The sequence below is a fragment of the Dermacentor silvarum genome, chromosome 1 (assembly GCF_013339745.2).
Source record: "Dermacentor silvarum isolate Dsil-2018 chromosome 1, BIME_Dsil_1.4, whole genome shotgun sequence".
In the NCBI taxonomy this organism is placed as follows: domain Eukaryota; kingdom Metazoa; phylum Arthropoda; class Arachnida; order Ixodida; family Ixodidae; genus Dermacentor; species Dermacentor silvarum.
The window spans coordinates 172,804,331-172,823,385 of NC_051154.1; positions in this window are offsets into that span (position 1 = coordinate 172,804,331).

The following is a 19,055-nucleotide window of genomic DNA, read 5'->3' on the forward strand; positions in this document are numbered from 1 at the left end:
GTGGCAAAGCAAAAAAAAAAAAAAAATCGCAATCAACGCGGAGTCCAGTGCAATGCAATGCAGCAGCGGCATCTGAGGAGGAGTCGAGAGAGGCGGTCGCGGTGACGCATCCTCCGCGCGCTAATTGCGCGCAACCGCGACGGAATGAATTAACTCGGATCGCGAGGGAGAGGCTTTCCTGACAAGCGGCGAGGGAGGTGCGGGAGGAATTCCGGCGCGCGGGCGCTGCTTCGCGCCGCTGCTACTCGGCGCCAACAAATGGCAGCGCGCGCTTCCACGGAGACGTACGGGGCAAAGGCGCTAATAAAGTCCGCCAAATGCTTTCTCTGTCCGTTGTTTCAATGTCGTTTTTGTTGCTTCGTTTATTTCTCTTGCTTCGCGTTCTTTTTTTTTTTTTTGTAATCTTCTTTTGTGTGTCGCTCGCTCTTCTCTGGCGACGCGCGCGTCCGCGGTTCGTAAATGGAAGAAAAAATAGCCGCCACACCAGCGCGACTTCGCCACCGCGGCGATGCGTATAGGCGCGCCGCGTCACGACGGCGAGGGGTATTTTGGGGACGGGGTGCGGAAAGACAAGATGCAACGGGCGCAATAGCTTCCGAAGCAGCAGCAGCAGCTCTAATGGTGCCGTATACGCTGACAGCAGCGCACTCCCCCATCTATAGCGCCTCTCACTGCGAACACATCGAAGAGAAAAGCGGGGAAAAGCGCGACCCTCTGTGTAGGGCTGGGTGCGTTGGGCGCGTGTAGCTGGGAAAACACACTGTCATTCTCTCATCCGCTCCGTTGAGCGAGAAAGAACGCCGCAAAATGGCGAGCCTGCCGATGGGCAATAAATCCTCGACGCGCGGGGAGAAAAAGTTGTTCGCTCCGCCGCTCCATTGTGGTTCGGTGTGCTTTTCTTGGCTTCGCTTCTTGCTTTTTCTTCTTCTTCTTTCTTTCCCATTCCATTTGCTCACAAGAGGAAGTGTGGGGGTAGCATATAGGGTGTGCTGAGATGGAGTCAACGGGTCCTGTGTCTCAGACATCACTACGCTGCTGTGACCACTACGCTGCTGTGACGACACTCTGATGTGTGAAAAAGAAAAAGAAAATGAAAAACACATATTTACGGAAGAGCGTTACTGGTTATCAGTTGACAGCAGACTGCGTTCAGCCTGACACGTGTTAGAGTGTGCCTCGATATTGCTCCTCTCCGGTGCTGACATCGAGGCACATTGAGACGCGCAGGTTCACAGCGGCACACACAAAGTCAAACCTGTAATCATTTCAAGGAGCTCACAATGTCTCTTATCGATGAAAGGAAAACTTCGTGTCGCGATACAAAAAAGAAAGAACTATAGAGTACTCAAGGTCAGAGTTCTCCAGCTTTGTGTTTTGAAAATTGTAACTACTTTGTCCTCTTGCCCTTGAATTAAGAGATACAATCGTTCTGCGTACAAATAAGCTTTGTAATCACACTGCTTTCGGTGAGTGAAGAACAAGCTTTTACTTGGCCGTAGTCGCGATTGCGTAGGCACCTGAATGACAACTAGCGCGAGGCTTTAGCTTGTTCTCTATATGTAGACGGGGCACATATATATGGATGCGCCTCGTATACTTTGGGTCCAACGCATTAGATTAGCTGTGACCGCGAGGCAAGCGGGCAGACGGCAAAAATAAATACCTAAAGTCGCAGGAATCCACACCACCACTGTAAACACACATGTTGGCTGTGTCACGAGTTGTCCAGTTAGGCAACTGACCGCTTTTCCTAAGATATCTGAGCAACTTCTCTGAAAACGCTTCCACAGCTGTTCCTCATTATTACAAAGCTGAACTAATGCTCTTTTTATTATTTTTTATGCAAACGTTTTGTTTGCTCTTTCCCCCCCTTTGCGGGGATGGCTCTCTGGCCGAGTAAACTATAGGCCTGTCACGGAGACTGCGTTAATCAAACGTTCAGGTAACCAGTGCATGAGATGTGACCTCGCGAGCATTTTGTTATGATTTATTAACGGGGACCAATCTAAAAGGAAGTGCAACGTCACAGAAACACGCACGCCTCTTAGCAGTAATCAATCGAGCTATTGACTCCCCAGATGCAAATCGGAGCAGGTCGACCGGGAAGCTATCGCATGACTTTGACAACCGCCCTCCGATGAAGTTGTTCCATAATGTGCCCTGGTAAATGGTTTCGAAGCTTACATAAGTTATTATTGCAATTTGACCTGTTTTTACGCTAATACAGACGTCCGTTCTACAGATCGCGCTTATGGCCAGCCATCGGCGTTTAACCGACGGCAACGAAGTGGCGCCAAGGCACGAAGCTCCGCCGAACTCGAGCAAGGAACGATCGGGTCAGCGCGTTCGGTGATCTCGTCTGTGCTCGACCGACGATGAAATAAGTATGTGGGAGATGGTAAACCACACGTCTTCCCACACGCTTTTACATGCTAGATGCCTTTTCAGCGTTTTTCTTAATCTTCCCGTTTGCTCCACTTTACAGAGGGGCAGCTATCTACAAGGGTGCACGCGTGATAATTCGCGCGGGGGTTAGGAACAGACCGGATCACGATCGTGAGCTTTCTGCCCCCCATTTCGGTGTGATCTTCTTTTGCCTGTGTTTTCGCGCTACACTGGCACCGCAGGCTTCACTAGCCGACCTCAAATCCAACGCTTCTGAAGGTACTATGAAGGCGTACTTTATAATCTCCTTTGTCCGCTTCTGCAAAGAACATAAAACAACAAACAAACAAAAAGAAGAGGAAGAAAAATGTATACAAGTGTTTACCTCGTGCAAAGGCGCATTGCAGAAATTGTTTGGGCAACGACGCTGAGCATTGATTTTTCCCGACCTTATAGGAGCGCATGCAGGCTCAGTAGTCTCTAGCGGGAGCTGAGAACCAACGAGTTTTCTTCCATAGCATGCCCCATTTTAAGGCCAGTCTCGTCACGACGTTACGCGTTCCACGCAGGAGAAAATCCGCGGGTCGTGGGTTCACAACGGGCGATGATTCCTTCGCGAACGAGCGGACGAACACAAAACGCCGGCGGCTTGACAATGGAAGAGGGCCGTGGAATATCCGGGCTAAAGGGGAGAAAACAAAAGACGCGCCGCGCAAAGTGTCAGGAGGCGCGCTCCGAAAGACGGAGGCGCTCGCACGCAGCAAGAGAAAAAACGGTGAACCGGTCGAAGAAAAGTGCCTGATTGATCGGCGATCCAGCTGGACGCCCAAAGACCGCGGCGGAGCGTAAAGCAGCGCCTCCTTTAAATGCGTCCGCCCGAAATAATAGCATGCGCGGCGCTCCTCTGAGGCATCGCCATCGACTCAGCGGGCGCGCACAGTTATCAGTTATTGATGAGCCCATATGCCATAGCTGTAGCAGTACTCCGCGCGGTACATGTAAGTCCCCGCGAGCAAGAACGGACCTGCGGAAATACTGGCGCTCCGTGTGTGTATTATACATCAGCGCGCATGGCAACGTTAGCCCTTCGATGGCGCGATTGTGAGGACACGGTAGCATACAATATGCGCGTGCGTACGGCAACGCATATGAGCCCGGTCGTCTCGGCATTTTGAATCGAATGTTAAAAAAAAAAGGGGGGGGGGGGGGGGCGGTTAGACAGCGCGCCGTGGGCCCGCGCAGCCGTCGGGGGCTTAAGGAGCTCCTGAAAAATGGCGCGCAAGCTGAGATTAGGGCGTGAAGAATCGGCCCCGACTTGGCTCTAAATGCGTTTTCAAGAGCTTTGTTCCCAACGACGGGTGCTTTTCTCGCTTTCGCTTTTATTCTGTAGTTAGTTCTCTTTTATTTTTCAATCTTCTTATTGTGCGTATGTGTGTGTTGGTTTTCTCAAATGTTGAAATCATTGCAAGCTTAGAAAAGAAGCTGCTTAAGCTTAACTTTACACGAAACGACCAAGCTACGTTCAGGCAGTTGCGTGCAGACCTTCTGTGTGCATTTGTGACGACTTTTTTTTTTTTTTTTTGCCTAGTTTTATGACGGGGATAATGAGACGAGGCTCGGGTTGCCTCGTTGCTTTTGCTGTAGTTTCTTGTGTATTTTGGTACCACATGTATATTAACTCCGAAATAATAGCCAATGGAGCAGTTTATTCAAAGGCGCTGACAATAAATCTGCCAGAAAGTGGATTACTGCGTGCACTCTTATTTTGTCGCTTCTTGCCGGAGTTGAGTTATAAATAGATGCATGTGTGCGTCAACTATATCTGCAACTTAATGTGTGTAACTATGCGTATTTCGCCCACAACGTTATAGAAACAGCGTGTTTATGCTCTAAAGTTGTATCTATAAATTGCAACGACGAGATATCATTCGGAAGCACGCCACGCCCAAACGGGTGCGAGACTTCAAGTGATGAGTTCTAAGAACCACCTTTCAAAAACATACAAAGTGCTCATTTTTTTTTTTTTTTTGCATCTGAACGGGTATCGCGACAAGCTTAAAAGCAGAACTCTGACGACTAGGATCACCCGGGGTACAAGTCTCAGCAGTTGCAGGTACCCGTGGTTACTTACTATGGAATTGCGAACTGGGTATAACTCTGCACGATGTGCACGAGTATATACATGTTCATTAGCGTTAAAAAAGCACGCAATGCCGTGGACGTGGGTAATTTAGCGGGTGAGTTGCAGGCGATTCGTATCACAAAAGCGGTGACGTCGAAATCACCGCTGCTTACTCGGGAGCATCCCCATTATTCTATGCCAGTCGGACCAGGTAGCATGACGTCATGGATCGGAGTGAACAGGCATTGTGCTATCTAGGTGGTGTTGGCAGATCACGCTCAGTGCCATGCGCTAACCTCAAAGTATAGTACGGCAGAATCTGAAAGTTTCACGATGGATTGGATTGATGTCGTAAGGGCTAAGTATGGACAAGGAACCGGCGGCCGGAAGGGTGACCGCCCGGCTGAGGAGGATACCTACTGTATTTTATCTTAATTCCTCGCGACTGCGTATTTACATCAAGCGTTCCTTCATCTTATTCAGGAGGATGAACTGTGTTATGAAGATTACCTTCATAAGGTACGTTCCTTAATTACGTTTTGATTTATTCTTCGTCGGGTATCGAACATATAATGTTTTTGGATTGCTAGTCTCTACTGGTCGCAATTTTATGCTTGATATCAGTCTCCTCATTTCCAGGTTTCTTTTTTTAGCTTGTAACAGTGGGCTTTGGCGCACAGAAGCTCGTATAAAACAGTCGTCTAGGGGGAGCTTTGAAAACCACGGTGGCGCAATGACCGGTTAATTCTTGTCGCAAGAAAAATTAAGGATTTCAGCCGCCTCGGCTTAAATGGCGAAGCCAGGTATGTGGCCTCAGCACACATGCACACCAACGCTAACACCACACCCAACACTGCACCGCATCAAACCAACAGCACACCAAGCCACACCACACCGCAGCGCACCACGCACACGCATTGAAGCACAACTTGTACACCATGATGTAGAGGGCCAAGGCGCGTACGAAACCATCACAGAAAAACTTACGTGTCCGTAGCTCACTACGTGACGCACTATAGGATTTATTAGCGCAACTGCATGACTGTTGTGTGGTGCTTACTCGGCGAGTTTTAGGTGTGCTGAGATGTCGTTCTAGACTGCGCTTGGAATAAGACGAGTCTGACGGCCACGAAAGAATGAATTTCGTCCTGCCGATTAAGCTCTGGCACCTGGGTAGTTGTTATTTAGTGCACCAAAACATAACCTGGTAATCTTGAGCATAGCCAAGCTGCTTAGGTGACATCAACAATAAAGTAACGCTGCCTTCATACACGTCACTATTCTTGCAGTGACTTGTGGCGCCTGTAGTAACGGTAACGTGGTTACACGACAGTCTGCGGACGCACACATTCAAAACAATGAGTTCTTCTCCACTATTCATTTCCTTTCGCTCATTAACTTTTTAAACGTACCTCTGTTAGCCCTTGCAATAATCTCGAAAACTTTTTCGCGTAACCCTGTAAAAGTGTGTTCATGCTAGAAAGTTCTGATTTCTATTGTTGCTGTATTAAGAATGATTTCTTCCCCTGAAAACACTGTGTGATACAAACTGCCGACCCTATTGACACGCCGTCTCTGTGAGTGGCACAGACTATTCATCAGAACTCGACGACTTTGTATCGCACTTGCATCGCTATCAAGGAAAAAAAATAAAGATGTGCGCAAGCAGTGGAGTGCGCATGAACTTGCACCTAGATTGATGGAGTTTAACATCTCAGAAAAAAACACTAGCACTGGGAGTTAAGCCATAGTGGAGGGCTTCGGATTAACATGGGCCACACGAGATTCTTTGACATCAATCCGATGGGCGGTACAGGAGAGTTTTTGCATTCCTCTCCCATCGGACTGAGGCCGCCGCCGGCCGAGAATCGCACCCACGCCCTTGTGCTCAGCAGCGGAACGCCATATTCACTGAATCACCGCAGCGGGAGACATTTATGCCACTTCCTTGAAGACTGACGGTAGTTTTCGCGTAACATTGCGAGATTTGTAGAAAATGTGGTACTGGATAAGCGTGGCAACAGCAAAATTATACGCGTGGGCTGCATGTAAAATGAACACGCACAATAACAACAGAAAAATTGCAAAAAGGGGATAGTGTGACTGAGAGCGAGTTGCATGTTGACTGTTTGCCTCCTGCATCATTCACGTAAAATAGGAGAGTTATAAAATGTGACGTTGGAATACACTATATTGTCAGTTTAGTGTACTCGGCCGTTTCGGGATTACCAGGAAATCTGACTAAATCTGGCCCGGGTGCCTTTGCATAGGAGTGGCTTTTGCAAAAGCCTACTCATTTGCTATCCGAATGGTAGACCACACTTATGTGTGACTCGTGCTGCTGTGTTCAGACAATCCAGCATGTATACTGTGGTTTTGTCATTGTTATGACGTCGAACGCGACGTTCTTCAGACTGTATTAAACCGGCGAGGTCGTAGACCATTTTCCGAGACAAGGATTCCTGGCCCATGGCCCCATGCGTTGCAGGCTTACAAAACAACGCGGTCAGTATTACAGTTCATAAAATTAGTTAGCGTCAGCGAGCGATTGCAGGCCCCTTGCTCCCGACTGCTAATGCCTCCCTCCCTCTTTCTTTCTCCTCATTCCTTAACTCTCTCTTTTCTCCCCCGTAGGGTAGCAAACCGGATGAGTGTTGCCATAATTTTTAAGCGTGTGGCTAAAGTTAGACAAGAAAGTCGCTAAATTTCCGCTAAATTTTGCTGCAAGTCACTAAAATTGTCGCTATAGCTTTTGAGTAAATCTTAAGTAACCTAGTTGTTTTGGAGCACTATAACATCCACTAACATGGCGTAAATCGTTTACCGAAACGTATCACGTTTGTCTAAGGCTTTGTGTGAGTCAGGAATAGTCTGTTCATACCTGCAATGTGTAGTGCGCTTTTACTTTGCTATTATGCTTACATAACAACGGGTGACGACAGCTTAAATTTGGCGTTTACCCTGAGATTGTGTGGTTTGAAAATACAGCGCGGTTCAATAGAAGACAAGAAATCTGATTTTCCTAGCACGCAAAGGCAATTGGTGCACATCATCCCCGAACATTTTCTGGTTCTCACTGTAATGCAGTGATTTGGGCTTGTTGGTATGACATCGTGAGGCTTATAGCGCATGAAAAGACAAGGACGAACGAAGAGGTGACACACACAGGCGCTAACTTGCAACAATATTTATTTCGAGCAAAGGACCCACACATATACACAACTGTTTCGCGACATCATCATACATGCGCCGTTTACAAAAAATACTTTACATACCATTACGCAGATAGGCTAGCTCTTTGCGGGAAAGGGCAAGTGATGGTTGTGAAATACAGTTATCCCCGAGCCTATCAATCATTTCTGCTTCGATAATTTCGCGAGTTATTCTTCCTCGTGCTCTTCCCACGATAGAGCAGTCTCTGTATTCTGGAGCGCACGTCGAGCGGTCACTATCATCCGCCCCAGCATCAGCCCACTTGCAATGCCTGCAGTGAGCGTCGAGGAACCCACCCCGCTTTTCTGTTACATTATACCGATGTTCCCTTAAACGCTCGTTGAGGCACCTTCCGCTTTGTCCCACGTAATTTTTTCCACACTTTAAAGGAAGGTTGTAAACGATTGCTCCTGCACATTCAACAAACGGGTCCTGGTGTTTCTTTGTGCACATGCGTTTCTCAGGCAGGTCTGGTCTGGTTAGTCTGCACAGACATTGCAATTTTGTAGATGCTGAAAATACAACCCTAACACTCGCACGTTGACCTATTTTCTTTAAACTGGTTCTCACGCTCCTCAAAGGATAGCAAAATTTTGCAAGGCGCACAAGGTCGCATGTTAACATGGCGATGACAATTACACGGCCTTTATGCAGGTCAAATAGTAGCCTTCCGCCCCTTGATCTACCTGAAGGCTTTTCGCACTACTGATTTGTCCAAAACCATGCGATAAGGAATCATTGTGTTCAGGTTCGCGTGAACGAGCCCAGGCGCTCCAATGTGCACGCCTTTATACAGTCAACCTATCTTATTCTTCACCTTCTGCATCCGAAACCTCAGAATAAACTTTCTAAATGGCCATCAATCTAACGTATTTTCTGAGAATGCAGGATCTGCAGCGTTAAGACTCATTGAAATTGGTTTCGTAAAGATAAAAAAAACACGCATTATTTGAGCACACTGTGAATCCCGTGAAGGCAATCATTGCTTCATCATAGACACACAGATATATGCGTCACACAGCCACTTTTGGTTGTTCACATGTAGCTTTTGAATACCCACCCGCCGGGATGGGTGGACTGCTGGGCACGAGGTCGCGGGATCGAATCCCGGCCCCGGCGGCCGCATTTCGATGCAGGCGAAATGAAAAAAACGCCCGTGTGCTTGCGTTGTAGTGAACGTAAAGCACCCCAGGTGGTGCAAAATTAATCCGGAGCCCTCCACTACGGCGTGCCTCATAATCAGAATTGGTTTTGGCACGTAAAACCCCAGAAAGAAGAAGCTTCTGAATAATGAAAAGCGTTCTAGAGGGCTACTTGCGAAGCAACATTCCTAACTACGAAGTCGCTAAAATGTGGCTAGTTAATCTGTGACGTCGGTAAAACTTCACCGGTCGCTAAATTGAAAAAATTGTCGCTAAAGAGACATGAAAGTCACTAAATCTTACAAAATATCGCTAAAATGGCAACACTAAACCGGACGCTCGTCTAGTAGACCTCCCTCATCCATCCGTCCTCCTCCTTATACTCTTGTCTAAATAACTCACCACAAAGCGCTTTCACCCCCCCCCTCCTCCTCTTTCCCTTCCTTCGTTTTTACCGTGTACATTTCCATGCTTGCCACTGGCCACTTTTCTGCACTATATTGCACCACTGTACTGGCACCTGTAGCTCGATCTCGGGAGAGTAGCGTAGCACAAAGATAAAAAAAATCTGGATGATTATCGGATTGTGTTTCACTCGAATAAAAACTTTAAGTTTTAACGTTTGTTTAAGAAATAGTGGGCAATGAGAAAGCTAGAGGGAAAAAAAAGTTCATTTCGGCGTGTATCCTTCTTTCCTCAGCCTGCTACAGCAACGCTCCATAGCCGCGGCTCTGTGCTCGTTATGCACGACACGTCAGCTCTAGCTATGTACAGAGTTTCAATTTGTCTCTTAGCGACTACTTGGCGATCGCAGAAGAATTCAAACATTTCCACCAGTACGCACCTCTGCTCTCGATCGGCCTGAAGCCGCGCAAGAGCCTGGTGCGTTTTCTTAGACACGGTGTGCGCTGACCTTCATTTATACTTATGGTCAGCTCCTTTTCTTTTTCTTTCTTTTCAATTCAGTAGGGCCCGTATCCTTGCGAATACGACGGGTTCCGTCTCTCTTCCACCACACGACATTCGCTGTCCGTTAGGCACATGCGCATGGACTCCGCGATAGCATTTATATACACACGGAGCGTACTGAATTGGCGTCAGCGGTAGCTGATTGCGAACTTGCCTCCAGGGGAAGCTTCCGCGAATGCTTTCTCATCATGCGAATGGCGCACGTCCGGTGGTTCACCAATGTTCAAAAGCCTCCGTTACAAGTGGAAGCTGTTGCTGTGACTAAGTCGACGCCTTTATTATACGGAATGCGGAAAGCATCGTGCTCAGAACATCAATACACTTGTGGCTGTGTGTAGGCAACTCTGGAATGTGTGACATTCGCGACCGCTTCAAAATGTGCATTACGCTTTTAAATCAGTGCTGGCTTGAAGGTCGCAGCACAGGCTCGCAAAAAAATGCATTCCGGTTGTACCTGTCAATATCTCTTAATATAATTTAAATTTACAGGATATTTGCCGTTAACATTTCCGCAGTGTCACTAAAACATAAGGAATCTCTCAGACACCAGTTTAGACTACCTTTTCGCAGGCGTTAAACGGATGCAAGCTACAGATATAACTTAGCTGCACGCATCATAAAGTGCTTATTCCCGGAATAAAATAACCTAATTGGCATACATATGCACCAAACATGCACTTAGAACACGCATATGAAAACTCACGAAGAAAAGACAACTGCTTGATTACTCTTAAATTGTGTTCACGCTGGCCGCAGCGGGCACGTATGAGAAGCGCGTGTGAACGCAGCATTGATTGTTTTGCACTGAACAGTCGGCGTGGTCTAGTAATAGGTATTTTCTCGATATACATTGTTGACCTCACGAAGGGTAAAGCATTCACCGCGACTAATCAAGCAAGAAGAATTTATGCTTCAAAACAAGCTTTTACGACTGTATTTTGGCAGCATCTTCTAATAATCGCATTGGGAAGTATTCGACTAAACGAGCTGCAGTGTGCAGGTTGTGAGGAGAGATTCTGAGGATCGGTCAGCCGCATCTGCATGCTGCTGGTATGGCGTATGCTATCGGCGTCATGCAAGAGCTTACAGGGCACATCACCTACAAAGAAAGAAAGAAAGAAAGAAAGAAAGAAAGAAAGAAAGAAAGAAAGAAAGAAAGAAAGAAAGAAAGAAAGAAAGAAAGAAAGAAAGAAAGAAAGAAACAAAGAAAGAGAAAATCTGAGAGATGGGAGTAGGAGAGAGGAATGGACGAAATGCAGGCATGTTAACTAGACTTTGTCCAGTTTGCTACCATACACGTGGGGAGAGGAAGGCGGATTCAAAGATAACCTGGATCAAGCTGGAATTCAGAGGCTGAATTCGCAAAGCTTTTCGTTCGTAAATGATTTTTATCATTGGCCTGCCAATAAAAGGTGTAACATCTGGCTGATATCATATCTTACGGTTCTAGTGTGAGAACTTTCCAGTGAATAGAGATCCAGATTTCAGGTGTGTAATTGCATTTGTGACCAACGCTGTACCGCTTTTTTTTTTCTAACCTTTTTCAGTATTATTTTTTGAAGCTGCGATGCTACGCTGCGCGAAACTTCAGCATTCACGCGATACCTCGCCCCATAAGCTTTTGCTGCAGCAGTACATTTAACCTAAATAGAATAAATGAAGAAAGTACAGATTTTCAAACACTCAGAATAAAGAACATTTGATTGTGCGGTTGTTGCTGCCGCGATACCAAGCTCGACTAAACCACGCCCCCTCGCCCTTCAACCTGAAACTAATAATAAAGTCAGCTACGCACGATTCCCACATAGATTACTACGACGGAACTCCTAATTACCAACCAGGTCACCTGAACGCTACACGCAACGACGTCACACGCTGCCTTCGGCCATACTATGCTAAATACGCCGGTTCTCGTCCGATCACACGCTGCCTGGGAATAGCTGAGGCCAATGACGAAGCCTGTTCTGTGAATTGGTTCATTGCACGAAGATGTAGATGACACAAGCTCATCGTGCGGAGTCAAATTTTTTGCGCAGCTTATAGTTTATGCGTGTGTGAAGTATAGATACGTGTGTTCTCTTATTTTTCTTGTGTTTCTTTCTTCTTCTTTTTTTTTTTTTGCCTTCAGCCGTTATGCACAAGGTACGATTTAGAAGCGAAGAAAGTTTGGGGCACAGACCAATCGCATTCATTTTTCAGTTAAGTGACTAGCCCAATAAATACGCGAAATTCTTGCATGGACATGGTAAGAAGCTAATTGCTGACGAAAACAAAACAGCTTGCTGTGTCTGAAGTTGGTGCGAAATTTCTTAAAACACGGCAAAGTGGCCCAATGCACATGAACGCCGCGCACGATACGTGAGCTCGGGGCAGCGAATGTGGTGCAAGTTATGCACGCACCGCCGCTCACGCAAGTGTAGTCGACATATATCATGTAGAGCGCACGGCACACACACACGCGCGTTCGCTCGCGTAGCGGCATACTTAAGCTGCCCTGGAAGTCAAAGTGTGGCCCAGCACGAGCACAGCGTGGCGACAACCCTTTGGCGATAGCATCGTCATTATTACAACGGTGCGCGGCGCTGCTTGCATATAGCGGGCGGCTGATTCTCCTGTCGGAAAAGAAACACCGTGACCTACCTGCAGAATTCCGGCGAGTCACGCGTTCCTCTCTCACTGTTTCTTCTTTTCTTTTGTTCCTCTTTTTTTTTTTCTGTTTTGCATTCTTCGTTCTGTCGGTAGTGCATCTCGCCAAGCGGCGTCCGCGCGCGCGTGCGCCCAGTCAAAACATTGGCCCAGCTCCTCCGGCTGGCAGATGCGCCGCGGCTCGCTTTGTCGTGCAGGAGGCGATGAGAGATCGTGGAGATGAGCGATATCGCGCGCCGGCTACTCGCTCACCGGCCGGTGCGTCTGCCCTCGTTTTGGACGCGCCCGGTCTCGCCTGCGTGTTCGAACCCGGCCTCTATTCTTTTCGGGAACACGGTCAAGTGCGCCGGCGCGCCGTTTGGCCCCGCGCCTGCTTCTTCTGTGCCTCCTTGGAGGCGTGGCGGTGCGTCGTCGCTCGGCACGGTGCTGCGAGATGCTGCGGCGGCGGCCTTTGCAGTTTTGTCTTTTCTTTTTTTAGGACTTTTCACTCGCTTGCTTCTTTGCGCGTTTCCGCACTCCTTCTCGCGACCATAATGAAAGGAGTAACAGACGGTGATTAGACGGCCGAGGTTTCTATGGACCTCGCTTCGTGAACAAAGCCGACGGTCTTATTCGACGCGTACTTCTTGTTTCTCGCTGAAACGCCGCGGCTTTCTGTTACATCGTAAGGTCCCACCCAGCGCGCGCTCCGATCCCCGAATGAGACGAGTCCCGTGCAAGCATAAGAAAAGAAGCGTTTATTGATCGTAGAATCGGGCTTTTATAGCCAGGAGGGAAGAGGGGGAAGTGAGCACTGCTTGTGCCCACGTGTGACTAGCTTTGTCGTGATAAGCGGCGATGGCAGCCAGATAGGTTCCGTTGCTACACTTTCGTTCGGGCGTCAGTCGCTGTGACACCTTTGTCTTTGTCTTGTTCTTTTTAAAACTAACATTTATTTATTATTTATTTATTTATTTATTGTTGGCTGGTTTGTTTGTTTGTTTGTTTTTTCTAGTACGTGCGCCTGCGCTTCTTACAACATTATATGCATAGTATACTAGCGCGAAGAATGAGGGTAATTGAGAAGCTCCATTTATAGTAAGAATTATATGAGGCCCACAGAAAATGCAGCCAAGTATGGGATAGGACAAGTTAACCATTTATACATTAAACTGCCGAATGAAATACATATGAACGTTAAATTTAAGGTCAACTTCATCCTACTAATAAACGAAAGTCGAAGCGAAAGAGCTACGGCAGCGGCAGTCCCTGCGTCTAGAAACCCAGGAAAGTCGAAGGAGGGACAGCCGATTGTTCAACTGACGGAGCCGTCACGCGTTATGCGGATGCTGTGCGCTCGGCTATTACAGGCAAACAAAAGGGTCTTTCATTCCACAGTACACAACCTTTTTGTTATATTAATATGATGAAGTCATCATCTGTAGCCAATTTGTACAGCTGGATTTAAAAAAAGGAAAACAGTTAATCTGCTGTAAGCTTTTCTTGGCTTCGTTGTCTCATGGCCTTCATACGGTCATATACAATTTTTCGTTTGTTTTCTATTGGAAGACACATCTATTGCTCCCTTAATTTTCAGCGGTCCACAGCTATCGAACTGGCCATTCTACCGAGTTCCCGTAACGCTTCACTCGCATAAAGTCTGGGCTACCGGGACCCCTGTGCGGTAAACCAGCGCTCCCCGAGTTCACGTGCAAGGGGCGCTATCGCCGGCTGCGTTGTAGGAATAACGTGCCCGGAGGATGACGCGCGCTATGTTGTGCAAGTTGGTTGCACATCGAGACAGTTTTCAGCACCGAGGCAGGAAAACAGGATAAGAGCGGGAAATACATTTCGCACAGGGACGAAGCTCGAAACGGAGTAAATATTTATGAACGGTCTAGTCCTGTTGCCGAAACGTTAGTATCCGAATTAGGCTCTCGCCTTGCAAACCTCTTCTGGCAGTTTTGAATGCACCTGCTGCACGAGACAGAGCAGTTCATATCAAACGTTTTCTTTGACTCACGCGACACTTTCTTCTCACAGTCTTTCGTTTGGATGGTGTGTTATAACCCGCTTCGGAGTGGGCCGCGCATTGAAATCTCGCGGTGTCAAGCCCTCATGACGCAACGCAATGACTGCTAGCAGCACTCGGTTAGTATATACCCGATATAACGTATTTCGTTCCTCTTGGTCTTTCTTTTTTTCTATGCCCGCGTCTGACGAAACATTCTTTTTCTCTTTTTTAACCTTTCCCATTTTTTTTCTTTCTTTTTTTTAACCTCTGCAAAGATTCAATGTAACAGTATAATCGGCTGTCAGCAGAGTACGTGTGCGATACAAATCAAGCATTTATTTTTCTGTTTTAATACTGCTACTCAATTATGCCTTGAGGCAATTCGTAGCAACCTCTGAAAAGAAAATGAGGGAAAGACAAAGACAAATTGAAAATCGACGACATGATCTCTTAATTCCAATAGGCGCGAGTGCGGTTTGTAAGGCCGCGTGTATAGCGCTCATGTAACCCATTACGATGCACTGACACATGTGTGTCAGTCGTGATGGATATCGAAGCCGCCGCTGCCACGATAGGATCAGCGGCCAGCGCCGACTGATCCTACGGCTACGTGCTTCCAGCGCGTGCGCCCCCCTGTCTCGGCCATTGCGACAATTGTATTCGGGTCCACGCTATGTACTTTGCGTAAGCTGATCCACTGGCTCTGTTTCCTTTGGGCGCGAGAAGAACAAAATTCCGCTTGAGGAGGAGGGGGGCATCGCTCATGTTCTGGGTCGCACAGACGCCGGCCCGATGCGGCGCAGAACAATCTGCTCCACATTCTGCAAAGACCCTTACATAATACGCGCAGTGAACGAGACACACATCTTAATGAACCTGCGGCTGTTTTGACAACTTCACAAGTACGCCTGGACAAATATTCGCCTTGCGAAATGAATTCAATCGCGGCCTCTGCTGCAGCACCTAACCGTTCGCTGAGATATATAGGGAGCTGTGCTCGAGGCATAGATGTTTTCTGCTCCAACTCGTCCCGGACCAAAACGAGTTTTCGTTTACACAAAAGTTCAGAAAACCGCGAAAGCTTTCATCTGGGTCGCTCAGATAAAGGCAGGTATGGAGGTTGGGTCTTTCAATTCTATATGCCTCGTGCACAACAGTGTAAGGTGCAGGACGGGCGCTTTGAATGCGTCTTACGGAACAGCGGGCAACTAGCGGTGGCACCTCGGTGCCGTCTGCACTGAGATGTCTGACAATGATAGAGGTTTGGCCGATTGAGCACTAAATGCTGCGCTTTCAGCAAATGAAGCTGTTGCATAAGAACCTGCGATGGACCGGCCCTCCGGCTTTATATAGATAGCTTTCAGCGAGGCCTTATCGCACTTAGTTTATTCACTCTTACGAATCGTGCCTAGCAAAGATTCACGTTCAGAACTCCAGTGCTCTTCAGAGCCCGCAATCTTTCGCGATGGGATGCAGCAGCCATTCGCATTCCAGTGTCGTGCCGGGTCATTTTCAATATGACTGAGTATGTGCAAAGCCATGAATGCGTTGAGAGCTTTACTAAACATTCGGGAGATGCCGGGAGGGCTTCGATGATGGGGGATAAAATAGGCGGAGGGTGGTTGGGCGGGAGACGAGTTCACTCTAATCATTCCGCCACTATAGCACTGTCCGACGGGCCGCTGCGCCTTGAGGGGCAGTCATACGAAGGTCGGGTGAGAGGGGGGAGTGTTCCCCTTTCCTGTCCTACTATGGTGCAAACTTTAAGGTCTTCTTAATGTATGTTGGCTAAAAAGCTTTTATGTCGATTATGTCCAATCGCTAGTATACCCTTCCAGGCCTCCTTTTTTTCACTTAATTTAGGAAGCCCTTATAGATATCGTAATAGCTTTGAATTTCTCGTCTATTTCTGTTTTACAGTTCTGCCGTTTGTCTCAAGTAAGCTCGGCTTCGGCCTTGTCTATCTATCTGGCTCTGTGAGCTATCGTCGGGTAGTTTATTTCTCACTCCCCGAATAGATCACCGTCCAGCAAACTTGATCATAGCACGACGTACGAACGCACGCATGGCAAACTTTGTAGCCGAGAGCCCACCTCGAGGGCAGAGGCACGTGACTGGAAAACGCCGAAAGCACGAGTTCGAAAGACACGTACGCGAAGTTTAGCGAAGAGAGGCAGTGTGACAGGGTAGAGATAAGCACATCGCGCTCACGGCACGAGGCCAACAGCGACGGCCGGTCATCCCATCCGAGAGCGCGCATTTATACAAACCGAACCAAAAGAGTGTTTATCCGCAGTTCTTTCGTAGGCCTCGATAGCTCGTTTCACTTCCGCCGATTCGCGTCGTGCGTAAACTGCGCGCGACCCGCCGTTTATTTTCCTATATGTGCACGGTGCGCGAGGGGCATTCGAAGTGGCCTCCTCGGATGGACGTACTCCGCATAAGCAGACAGGCTCGGGTGGCCGAAGCACCGAGACCTCTGGAAACCCGTTCGGCGCGCCGTGACGGTTGAGCCCGCGGCGCGCACAAAAGAGGGAAGCAGCCGCGACGGCACCCGACGAGGATGAACGAGCGAAGGCATGAATGGAGGAGGCAGGAAAGCGTGGAGGGGCGAAGGCGTGCTGAGTCTTGTGCGCGGCTTGCCAGGAATGCCCGCGGGCCACGGCAGGAGGAATTAGTCTTGGAGAAAAGAGAGAGTGGGCCGTCGCCCTTGGCATTCGAGACATGACATCGTAAAAGTCGAGCATGTTCCCCGAAGCAGTAGCACGACTGGGGCCGGCGGCAAAGCGGCCGCAGAAGCGGACGCGTACCACTCACCCAGCTCTTCCCAGAGGGACGGACGGACGGACTTGGTGGGACCGCACGGAGTTGAGCGAAGACTCGGCAAAGGGTGGTGAAGGGCACGCACCACTCTCCCGACCTTCTTGCACCACCGCATCGGGCTGACATTTACGCGCACAGACACCCGCACCGGACGAATTCCACGTGAATCCTCTCCCCTCTTTTTGTCTCCCCACGCGCTTGCTGCTCCTCGGCGACACCTTCTGACAGCGACACCTTTGTTTCTGCTTTTAGATCGCGTACAAAACGTTTCCTCGCATACAGGGCGGCATGCGCTCGCGTAGAATTGACAGAGGGCTACGTGCCCCTGCGTGTGCCCCATGGAGATTGCTCTGGAAGACGTTCGGAGCAAAGACATACTGACCTGTGGTATGTACAACTGGTTCTTTCAGAGAGCGCACCGGGCCAAAAGATAGTAATTATGCTTTGCTGCGAGCAAAGCATAATTACTTCGTTATAGGTGAATGGAGGGAGGGGGGGGGGGGGGATTTTTGTTTGTGATCCAGCAAACTCGTATCGAATGATCCTCTTCGTTATTCTTGCGACGTTATTCTTGAGCAAGCTCTATTGGCAATATTGAAAGCGGATTAAGGCTACTACACCTGCTAATAATAGTAGTACAGCTCTAAAGCTGTCTAGCACGACCTTGGTACCTCTGCCAAAGCACTCTGAAACAGCCAGTTAATTATATTATTTTTATGGCCGTACGCTAATACGAATGGTAGGGACGTGGGGCCTCATTAATTTTGAAGGTCATGGTGCTGCCGAACGCCAACGGCGAAATCAGGTGGCATACGCTATCTATCACGAGTATTATCGCACGAATAGCCGATTTCCCTCGAGGCTTTCATTACTAGCTTAGAGATGCTTCCACTACTGCGCACGATCATCGTGCATTATTAGTTTGCTGCATGTGAATGTCAGGGGCGTCGGCAAATATAGAATGCACCTTATATCAATGTTCATCTATTTGTGATACTAAGCACATCATTCCGTCTCTTCATGTCTGGAGGATTGCTCGTGGAAATCAGTTCTCGATGCCATAGGGCATACCCATGGATGACGCTACTTGTCTTTCATAACCAAACACCTTTTCAGGCGCATCAGTTATATCTGTGGAATAGTTGAATTCGTTATAGGTGAATGGAGGGAGGGGGCAGGGGGGGGGGGGGGGGGATTTTTGTTTGTGATCCAGCAAACTCGTATCGTATGATCCTCTTCGTTATTCTTGCGACGTATCCCCCCTTTTCTTTCTTTCTATGCATAATACTTTCAGTAAGTGTAAAAAAAATTCAGCAAATATAAAATGCAGCTTCAGGTGAATGCAGGTATTGAAATAAATAAATAAATAAATAAATAAATAAATAAATAAATAAATAAATAAATAAATAAATAAATAAATAAATAAATAAATAAATAAATAAATAAATAAAAGGAATCTGCAAAGGGGTGCTCTTTTAAATTCTCGGGTCTTCTTCGTACACCTGCAATTAACCGTTGTATATATATAAACATTTTCACGGGAAGTGCTGAGATAAGCCAGCTTGAATTAAGAGTTATGTAACGCTTCACTGCACCGGGCTTCTTGCCAGTATTTTTCCGACTGCAGCTCATTGATTGGCAACACACACCTGCGTCATCAAAAGTAACCACACTGCTTTGTGTAGTGAGGTATTTCGTATTTATAAGCTTTCATTGGAGAGACGAATCTTGGTTCACTAATGTGTTGAGTTAATACGGTTGC